We start from the raw sequence: 11,380 nt of genomic DNA on the forward strand, positions 1-11,380 counted from the left end.
TTGTTTATTGATTTGCAATTACACAGTGTTTTGTGTGTTGAGGTTCTTCTGTGTGTGTGTGTGTGTGTGTGTGTGTGCGCGTGCTCATATTTGTGGTCTAGTCTGGTGTGTATATCGAGTGTCTAGTTTCAGCTTCCCTGTGGTCTGACTGCAGCTTAGACAAATTATAAACACAACACATAAAGTCACATACCTAAGTGCAGTTACACACACAGCTACTTTAAAGGCTAATTATTGTAGCGTGTGCCAGGTACTGACGAACATGGACTATTGTTCAATATTAGAAGACCAACTGAGTCCCTCAAAATATAAATCATCTATTCCCAAACTGCAGGTTTACTAGGTCATTTGAATTAGAACAGTCAAATGTACACACTTGACAGAGCAGTATAATTTAATGTAGCATGGAGTGGGTGGGGGGTGTGAGGCAGGTGGGCTCTGTTGTTCTGAAAACAACAGGAAGTCAGTCTCAATGTTTGGTTGTTGGTTTGTTCCACACAGTGGTAAAATTAAGTTAAGTACATTTACCTAAGTTCTGTAAGTACAATTTTAACGGATTTCTATTTTACTTTGGTATTTCCATTTTCTGCCACTTCATCCTTAATCATTACTGCAGTACATTTTAATTGCAAATATCATACTTTTGCTTCGTTTTGATACGACTACTTACGTTTTAAATTCAGATAAAAATAGTAAAATAAAGCATATTGTTATTGAATTGTGGTGTGACGTTCACAAAAAAATTTGAAGCATGAAAAGTCATCTAAATTATAATGATTAGACTGAAAACATATGCTCATCAGGAGAGTGTAGGCTATGAAATCATTAAAATAAGCTCCATGGTTACCAGCGGCAACATCAGTTATTCTAATTTGGTAACATGTATTTATTGATGTGAAATGAGCCACTATGTTTAAAGGGTTCTTTTATATTTGGGAATACTGTAGCTGAGTACTGCTTCTGAGCTACAATGAAACTACAATGATAGCAGGACTTTTACTTGTAACGGAGTATTTCTACACAGTCACGATACTACTTTTAATTGCGTAAATGATCTGAGTACCTCTCTCACCACTTCAACACAGTTGGCAATTGGACTTGATGCAGCTGCTGTGACACACAGAGGCAAATAAAGTACTTTAAACCAATTACCGTGTCATTGCCTCCGTTTGCATGAAAAATAGTCAGAACTGATTTAAATCTGAACACACAGACATACACAGATTTTTACATTTGGTATGACACATTCCTTTCCGGGAATGGCAAACACACTTCCATTTAAAAATAATTGGGAAAAAAAAACCTGAACCTGCCTGAAAATGATCAGGTTTTTAAGTTTTTTCGAACGTGGAGGCGTTTCGGTACTAATTGCCTGTATATCGTTGGGTAAGCTGTAAACAGGAAGTACTGATAGCTAATTTGGCATATTTGGATTACAGTTCCAAACTGTAATGGAACACAGCTCAGGATGTTGCGCCTGGAAACATTGTGTTTCCCTGTTTTCATCTCCAAAACCCACTAAATTATGACTCCTAAGCTCACGGTGTGATTATTCCCCAAATAAAAGCAGATAAAGAATAATAGTAGAAAAGATCAAATCCAATAATATTAACTTGTTTATTTCCTATGTGGGTCCCAGACTTTGAAAATCAAAGTGAGGGAAATATTAATATTACTTATTAATCTGCTGCTACTACAGGCTTTTCGGTTGCAGAACACTGTGTATTTGCTGAGCTGCGTGTTGATTCGTTTTATTATTAGTATCAATTAGTAATAATTAGGATTCTTGTTGGTAATGGCTGGCTGGTCTTTTGTGAACAGTTCTCCGTGCCCGTGACGTGAAAGATGCTGCTGAGAATGTTTCTTATCGTGTTTTTCATGCAGATTTGCTTCTCGGTAGTCCAGTATTGCTTGTCAGCTTCAAGTGCTGCAATACAGCTAAGTCATCTGAGCGACAACCCAAACAAATACACAAAAGGCCTTGTTTCTAAATTGCTTTTAAAAGTGCATTTGCCTTCAAGCATTTCAGTCAGACTATCTGACTCACCTTCATCGCTGTGTTTTAAAAACACAAAATGACTACAAGGAAGTGATTCACTCTCAGTACTGGAGACGGTCTGTCTTCTTTTGTCAAAAAAAAAAAATCCTGAACTGTATTCGGCTGTGTCAGCTCGCCCTGAAAAAGCAGCCATTGAACTTCATCAATAACGGTGGCGGCTTTATAGAAAACACAAGGACAGGAAATGAGGATGAGGACTGTCTGCTTCTGCTTCTTGGTGCAAAGATGAGTAGGCGAGCTCATTTGTGAGGAAGACTTTCTACAAACAAAATAAGAACATACTGTACACTGACACTCATTATATAATTTAAAACCCACAAACTCGCAGGCAAATGTATTGACCTTGAACGCTAAACTTCCCACTGTTTGATCAAAAAATGCTTCCTTCTGTATGATAAATTGCGAAATCATAATCTCTTCCACCTCAAAGCAGTCTTGCACTGTAAACAATGTTTTTTGTTGAGCACCTGAACCCAGAGCTGCCTTCTCACCACCCAGGGAGAATGCCTTTGACTAATCCCCAAGGCTTTCTTATCAACTGTGATTGAATGGAGCCTTCATTTCCCAGAAGACAACCTAACCTTTATCTCGCCTATTTTCTATTTCTGCATCTCTTTCTTTCCCTCTACACAACAAGGTGTTTGTGGGAAAAGGAGACCTGCTAACTGTTTACCCCCCCCACCCAAAATATGCACATTGATTCCCCAGGGGGCGTGCGTTTGAAACATGAAAGGCATCCAACAAAATGGAGGAGTTTCACTTTATTTTCGTTGCAGCCAATCAGTGTGCAGTGACCCAGATAAGAAGTGTGATATTGATGATGAAAGCAATAAAGACATATTTTCTACACAAGCCTTCCTTCTAATTAGCTTGATCAGCGGAGAAAATAAATGAATTTTGACAAGATGCAAAAGAGGTGATGTGGTGGGAGGATTAGACAATCCGGCGTGGCAGAAGGAGGGGAGTGCCATTCGGAGGGCTTCTGGGGGTTAAGTGAATCCACTGTTGGGGAATGGGTGGCAATTACCACTGAAAATGAGATTTTGTGGCTTCAGGTGCCTCCTAAATACGGTGTTTGATCAAAGTAATTGTTCAGGGTCAAGTGGGTGATACCCATTGATGATGCTTTGGCTGTTTTTGCATCTCGTGAGGAGTGTCTGCATTTCAGACAAGCAACGATGTGTACAGTATTAAAAGTGTACTGATGTACTGTTACTTCACACTGCACTTCCACGGCTCATGTGTTATACTAATGAGTTCCCTGATTAAATCTCTCGTGAAGGCCAAGGGCTGTCTGTTTAGGGGGCAAGTTGTTAGTAGTAGAAACCCAACCAAACCCAACTGGCTTTAAAGGACAGCACGGGGAAGACATAAGAATCTTTGGTAATACAATCATGAGTTACTAGAGAAAAGACTAGAAGGTACTATATTAATGAGTGAGTAGTTAATGATAATTCATGAGTATTAATGGATGTCGGAGAAGACTCTCAGTCAATTGTGTGTTTTAGTGACATTAGCATTAACATGATCCTAGTTTGCTCTACCGTCTATTCATATGTCTTTAAATGAGAACTTAATCCCCGCGATTGATGACGGTGCTGTTTTCCATCAGTTAATTGATAGCATCCTAAAAGATGAACTGCTCAAGTGCTTTTGAAACTGTTACAGGGAGCTCTGACAATGTGGCCAGAGTGGATATGAAGCAATCAAGCATGCAAGTAATCAGGTCAGCAGCTAAAGTGCCAGGAGGAGCAGACATGCAGCACGGAAATACCAACCTCTCCTCGTCCTCCTGGAGGGAGGGATCAGTTTCCACATTACATTTCCACAGTGGCTGGCAAGATGGGGGAAGTCACCCTACAGCAATCGGCTGCACACTCAGCAGGTGTTGACATGTAGATTAACCTTGGCTGGTGTGAGACCAATTCCTCTGGAGGGCGATATCTTATTAGAATGCACACAGCGCACTTGTATCCAATCCCGGGCTACTAAAGCTCCCAGGTACTGACCCTCGTGGCCTGTCAATCAAAAGGTCATCAGAGAATTGCTGCACAAATGTGGGAAACTTAGAAGCAGGCTGGGACTTAAACCCAATGAGTCTTCTCTAATACATGTTACCTTGACTGCTCCTGCAGGTGCTTCTCTTCATTTGTCAGCTAGCAATGCTACGAGGTAAATGTATGTGGAGCTTCCCCTACATACACTACAGATCCTGGCCCACATCAGCTTCAGTTTATAGCACAGATAGAGTCATAAAGCCAAATATGGCCTGGAAACGTTTAAGAATATGCTAAGCAAAATGCATAGCAACTACTTAAAGTCATTTATTGATACCGTGAACATTGTTGTCTCTGTTTATCTGCATATTGTATATATTGAGTGTAAATACAGCATTATATGCAATGCACAGGATTATACAGTACAGCCAGTAATAGTGACAACAAATAATTATAATGTATGTTTTAGTATAGTATGTGATAATAACAATAAATATATATTAGAGGGGGAAAGCTTTCTTCTGTCTTTTCATCACCATAGGAAAGTGTGTGAAAACGACATCTACACGTCGCTGCTGCTTTTTTGTAAACACATCACAGCGCAGGCAGATGTGAAGTCCTTTCCGTATCTCTCACCCACATCTGCGATGGGTTTGTTGAACAACATGTCAGACATTTCCACGGAGACGAAACAGCTTTGTTTTTTTGCTTTTCCATAGTGTAACCATATGTCTATTAATTAACCCACAAACCATGAACCAAATACCATCTTCCTACATTTGGCAACATGTGCGTTAACATGCAAAAGTGAATTAATAATCTCTGTTACTCATGAGTCCCACAGTGGAAGTTGCAAAACCTGTTGCCATAGCAACTCGGAGAAAATCACATTTTAGAAGGGGATGTTGATCAGTTTTGATAAATTGCCTCAAATTGTACATTATACCATTCCTTAGGATGAGTACAGCATGATGCTAACATCAAGTCTGCAGCCCGAACAGTAGTTAGGTCCCATTTTTGTGTCCTTTGAGCAGGATTTTTGCCCAGTGGCGTTGGTCTATACAAACGCTGAGAGTTCAATGTGGTAAAAGAAAGTAACAATGACTGAGAGTCAATATAAACACCATAACCATTCACGCGGTCTAGTCCAGGTTTGGATTACATGACTTTTAGAGTCCTAACCCTCTGACCACATAATTATTATTTGCCTTGACAGACACATTTGTCTAGGCAGCTGTAGACACGTTGCACTAACACCTTTCAACATTTAAGCTGTTCATCAAAGCTCTGCGCCAACTTCGTCGTCACCATCTGAAAAGTGTTTCCCTCGCCTGCCTGTGGTATCAACTGGGAGTGTGGATGGGAATTCCTCAGCCAGGGTGGTTCTGTTCACCTCTTAGGTTTTATTTAGACATGTACTTAGAAAGACAATGTTAACGTCTTTAATAACTGAAGGAAGATGCTTTTATGGAGTTCAGCTATTCCTGACTTAATCACAGGACTTTATTCCTCAAATGAGACACCAGCTGTACATGGATTTTGTTTTTTTGACCTATGATTAAATAACATGGACACAATCAATAAAGGACTTCAAATCTTTTTCAAATGTCACCTTCACATTCACACCCTAACATGTTTCTAACCGCTGTTGCATTTATGTGAGCACATTTAGGAACATTTGAGCCAGGATTTTTTTTTCTTCATTAATCAAGTTTGGATTTAGTGTGTCCAGTAAATAACCTGTCAATATGGTGATGAGCATTAATCCCAAATCCAGATCCCAGAAATCTGTGTTTGCTGTTTACAGTTTGTGTTATTCTCCCAACTGATTGGTCTCTTTGAGACTGTGATGGATTTGTTGACTTTACTGTCCAGATTCCTACAAACATGAGACAGATTGGAAATTTATGATGCAGCTCTGATCTTTTAGTCCAATTCAGGAAAAGCATGTACTGTTTTCAGTGGTAATTAGTACCAATTTTTAACTATGGAACAATCAAGCTTTTGAACTCTTTCAAGCTGAAATGTAGAAACTGCCCTCTGTGCCTGCCAACTCTAAGAAAAGGTGAGGAAATGTAAAAATAATAGTGTTATTGTACGTAAACAAAAGCAGAGCACACCTAATCATAACACATTTATTAATATCGCATGGTGTTATATTATATCCCTGTTGGCGGTGACACTGTTAAGCCAAGCAACATTAGTAAATGCCAAAATTAAGCTACTGGCACTGTTCATTTTCTTACTGGTACCCATACCAGTCGATGTACTGTAGTTAATTAAGCATTTGGCACTCACTGAAGCTTGTGTGAGCAGCAACCGCTCTGCCACTGTGCTGACTGAACCCTGATTAGCTGAATGTAGATTATATTGTGCCAAAGCACCACGGGCACAGTGATTGGCTGCTCGGCTTGCCAATATGAGAGGCCCTGAAAATTGCACGAGTGATTTCACAGCAGAGTCCCCCCCCCCGCAGACTGTGATTGTTTGAATTCAAAGTGGACATATCCATACGACTTAATGGGAACCTTGGATGAAAACGCTGTCTCTGAACTGTTTGCGCCCCACTCTGTGCTCGTGTTACTTTCAATGTACCTCTATTTAAATTCAAATTTAGTATCTTACAACAAACATTACGTGTAACGTTACATTTACTCAACTGCAAACCTGCTGACTGGCTGCCAACACACTGTCAGTGACATGAAGCAGAAGTCTCACACTAATTCCCTCTGGTAACACCGAGTGCATTTTATATCAAAAATAATCAAAGTCTGAAAGAGTGTGATTTTATCCATCGTGGGGGAACAGAAGATCAAACAGTGCAGGACATTCAGTAAATTAAATATCGCTCTTGTAGCTCAGAGGCCGTACTATCTTACTGTGTAGGGTCATGTCAGTGCACCTTTTTTATTTTGGAGTTCATACATTTGTACCTGCACTATACCTTAAAGTTTGGAGTCTAATCACACTGGTCTTAAATGTCTGCTAAACTTTATTGCCCTGCAGAAGTTTAGGTCTTCAACCTATAAATGCATTTTGATCTGGGATTATGGATGTGTGATGGAAGGATTAAGACCTAATTAACTCGGGGGCTGTGAATGATGATGATGTTTGAAGACTTTTTTTTTTCTCTTTCTTCGGCCTCTTTGGAGTGGAACACCGTTGCCCCCCCCCCTACGCCTTAGTGCAAATATTTTAAAGATCTATAGTCCATTAACAGTAGGATTTTCAGCAAATCATTTCCCAGACAGCTCAAAGGCATTTGTTAGATATTCTGTGCTCTGTGTGTGTGTACTGCAAACTGCCCACTCTGTACGGCTGAGAAGGTTCATACATTGGGTGATATACAGATTAGACATGCTCCAAATTCAAATAGCCTCACAGCTCAGTAATTCCACAGTGTTACTCCCATTCACTTTGTGCATGTGCGCATATGTTTATATGTAACAGCACAATAAGGAGATTTTGCATTAACTATAAATTTCCCTTTTTTTCCTGTGACTCTCAAACTTGGCTGTGACATTATTGTAAATCCTTCTGTAGAGATACAGTAGCACTATATCAAACTCAGAGAGCCGGCCATTCTCCTCGGAGCCAAAACACCCCCACGCGCACACGCACGCACGCACACACACACACACACACACACACACACACACACACACACAGCCATGCTCGAGCCTACTTTTTATCTTTCATCCTCAACTGCCCTCTTCTTTTAGAGGTAGAAATTTATAATCCAACTTCCCCTTTGTTAGAAACGAGAATACTGCTTTCTGTTGCCGGCATAATGAGCTGAATAAGAAAATATGCAACAACCTGACAGCACCTTCTGCTGCAGAAAAAAGACACTCATTTTTTTCCCTTTTTGACTGAATTATGTATAGCGACTTAGAAGAAGATCCCTGGCCACGGCAGTGTTACATTCCTTATATTACTTATTCAGCATGTCTAACCTTAGGCCCCATTAGCGTTGGGGAAGAAGAGCTATTTCTTTGGCTCTTCATGTTCAAACACAGAACCAACATAGAGACAGGAGGTGGGAACCCACTGTGAGTCATATGTCCTCCCTCTCTGTATGTTCCCTATCCTGCTTTTCCCTGCTATGGCAGATTAAGGCAAGATTTCATAGCTTAAAGCTACAGACAGCATGCACAGGCACAGGCAGTGGAGTCCCAGGGTTCACCATATTTGTCTACAGGATGTGACATCGTTGCTCCGCGTGTCTTTGATCTGCCTTGTCTTTTTTGTGTTGGCTTGTCTCTGTGAATCAGTGATGGAGAAAAGCGCGTGTTTATTACTCGGAAACGTGTAGCGCTCCAGCCGTCACCTGGTTGAGGTAATTTATATGTACTGGCACTGCATACATCAAGTATAATGCCGTGAGTGTTCATTTTATATCACAATCCCAAGTCCTGTACAGCAATTGAATTTTTTTTATTCCTTTGTGTCTGCCTGCCTTTGACATGTTGTCAGCGTGGAAATTCACAGCACCCTGCCACTCTTGCTCCCGCAGCCTCTTGATGTGCCACAGTCAGAGTCGTGTCATGAATAAACATGCTAATGTACAAAGGGATGAGTGTTGGTTGGAGATAAGATAGACAGTTTACATGTGTTTGAAAGGGAAGGTCTGCAGAGAGGGGAGTGACAGGGTCATGGGGCCTAAATAAAAAAACAAAAACAAAAAAAAAAACAAGCCGCATCCACATGTTGTTTCTTTTATTTTATGTTTAGCAATGGTTGATACATGCTTGCGGGGAAACTGTGGCTGCTGTGGTTGTGGCTCCTGCTGCTGCTCTGCGATTACTGAAATCCTGTTTGTAGCACTTCTTCTCTAAAAGTAAAAAAAAAAAAAACTTCTAGAACTAGGCCCTCTGAGTGGTAAAGACAAGCTGAGCTCTCAGCATTGTCAGGAACAAGCGGCAATGCCTTCTTAAGTTTGAGAATGATCTGGGGGGTAAAAAAAAAAAAAAAAAAAGCTGGTGCTTTCAAGTGAGAAGCTCCTGAAACTGGAGGTGGATGCTGGACTCAAAAAAAAAAACTCTTTCAATGTGGGACCAACAGGCCTGATACCTGCACGGTCTCATATAGCCCTGCATTCCTCAGGACAATAGACACTAATGAGGACAATAGACAAAACGAACACTAATGCTGTGTCTATACCGAGCGCGTGTTCACTCGCACAAGAGCTTTGTTTACGAGGATCACAGAGAGGAGCCTACAGGTACACACTGGATGAAAGAAGCCCACTGTTCAAAACACAACGACAATAGTGTTACCGATGGGTACAATATTTTTTTCTGTGTATCTGTTTGATCATGAAAACATGGTTTGAAAAAAGTTCACTGAGCGCTCAAAACGTTGGTGATGTATTGGAACACGTTCTACACACACAGACTCCAGAAAACGAACTTAAAATGGAATTGAAGTGTCATGAAGACATTGTTTGTGGCAGGAAAGCTGACGAGCAGCCAGTGTAGGTAGCTAGGACGATTAAAATGAGAGTGATTTGGACGTGTGACTAAAATGTGACAATCGCCACCAATACACTCTGTGTAGACAGTGTGAGAGACTTACTACTTTTTTCCGTTTTGACGTAAATTTTGCTGAACCTAACATTGACCTGCCACTTTTTTTTTTGTGCTTTTGGCTTATCCAGTAAGTTCTGGGTCACCACCTGAACTTATATATATATGTATGTATGTATGTATGTACAGTATATACATATATATACATATATACATATATATATATATATGTATATATGTGCCAAATCGTCTGCATGTAGATTTGGCACAGTTTTCACGCTGGGCGCCAATTTCTACTGGCTTTGACCGGCACTGCACAGATAGGGATGGAAAGGGCCTGTTGGGGGTTCAGTGTCTTGCCCGGAGACACTTTGAAATATAGCCAGGACCGGGGATTGAGCCACTGACCCTGTGGTCCGTGGGTGACTGGCTTACCAACTGAGCTACAGCCGGCCCCCCTACCACCAAAACATTTGAACTTCATTTTGCGTGGTTAGGTTAGGCTGCAGTTTTAAAATGCCCCATCTGCAACACGTAAGCCATTGTATAGTATTTCCCACTGTTTTAAAGCTTCCTCTGGTTCCTCGGTTAGATTGTAGCATTAGAATCCTGCTTTTTGGGGGGATTTGGGGACATTTTTTCTTTTGGCACAGTGGTGCGGTGGCCATTAAGGACTTAGGTGAATTGTTAAAGGGTCAGCATCAGCCAGTGGTAGTGGCTGGTACCTCTAGCTGCCTGCAGATAATAAGATCTGCAAGTGGCAACCTCTGAAATAAAAGAACCACTGATGGGGTTTGGGACACCTGCCAATTCGGTGTCCCAAAAATTAAACTCCTATAAAAGCAAATGTTAATCATAATTTGCCTAAATTTTGTAAGGAACATAGTTGTAGCCACATTAAATTTTATGTTAGAATAATGAGAGTATGTTGCCATCATCCCTTATGTCAGATTGTATATATATTATAGTAATAAAATATTATCAGACATGTATTTCTTTTGTGCCATAACATCCAAATTCCCTAAGGATACAAAATGCAGTTCTCATTTCTGCAGTGATATATACATTTAGTCAAGATATACATGAGAATAAAATCAACTCAACGGGTAATTGTGGTTGGACTACAGGAGACGCGGTTGGCTGTCCCTCACCATTTTGAGCAGATTATTAGATGTGTATCACATTCAGCTGCTTCCACATGCATGTAGCACACCGTCTGTCTGTCTCTTGTCCTCTGTGGATTGTGGATGAATAGTATGGAGTGCTGAATAGCGGCCGCTGAATGCTATGGCGACAGGCAGAGCGGCAGGGAGATGATATCAGGGGGAAAAATACACTCTCCTGGTTGATTTCCTAGTCATGTAGTCTGCTTTCCTCACTGCAGTATAGCAGATAGTGTCAGACGGACACCAGCAGACCCTCAAGGGATTGTCCTTTAAGAGATCAACCAAAAAAAAACATGTTTCCAATGACATGCTGTCTGACCATGTCAGGATGATCACTGTCACAGCAAAGCCAATTTTAAAGATAATTTTGCTACCAATTGTAGTATTTACATCAGCAATAAGGCAAATTTGTATGTGTATAGTAGAAGTAACCATCTCATTAAGTCAAACACGTAGGTCGCAACAGAAAAAACAAAAAACAAATTCCAATACCTCGGCCTGGGATGTCATTGATTTACACTGTTTGGCTCTTTAAATTCAGGTATGGACACTGCTAAACAGGAAATGTGCTTCCCACAGGAAATGACTCTAATTAAGAGTGAAATGCAAACAGTATTCTAATCAGCAGTG

The sequence above is a fragment of the Channa argus genome, chromosome 2 (assembly GCF_033026475.1).
Source record: "Channa argus isolate prfri chromosome 2, Channa argus male v1.0, whole genome shotgun sequence".
Classification (NCBI taxonomy): Eukaryota; Metazoa; Chordata; class Actinopteri; order Anabantiformes; family Channidae; genus Channa; species Channa argus.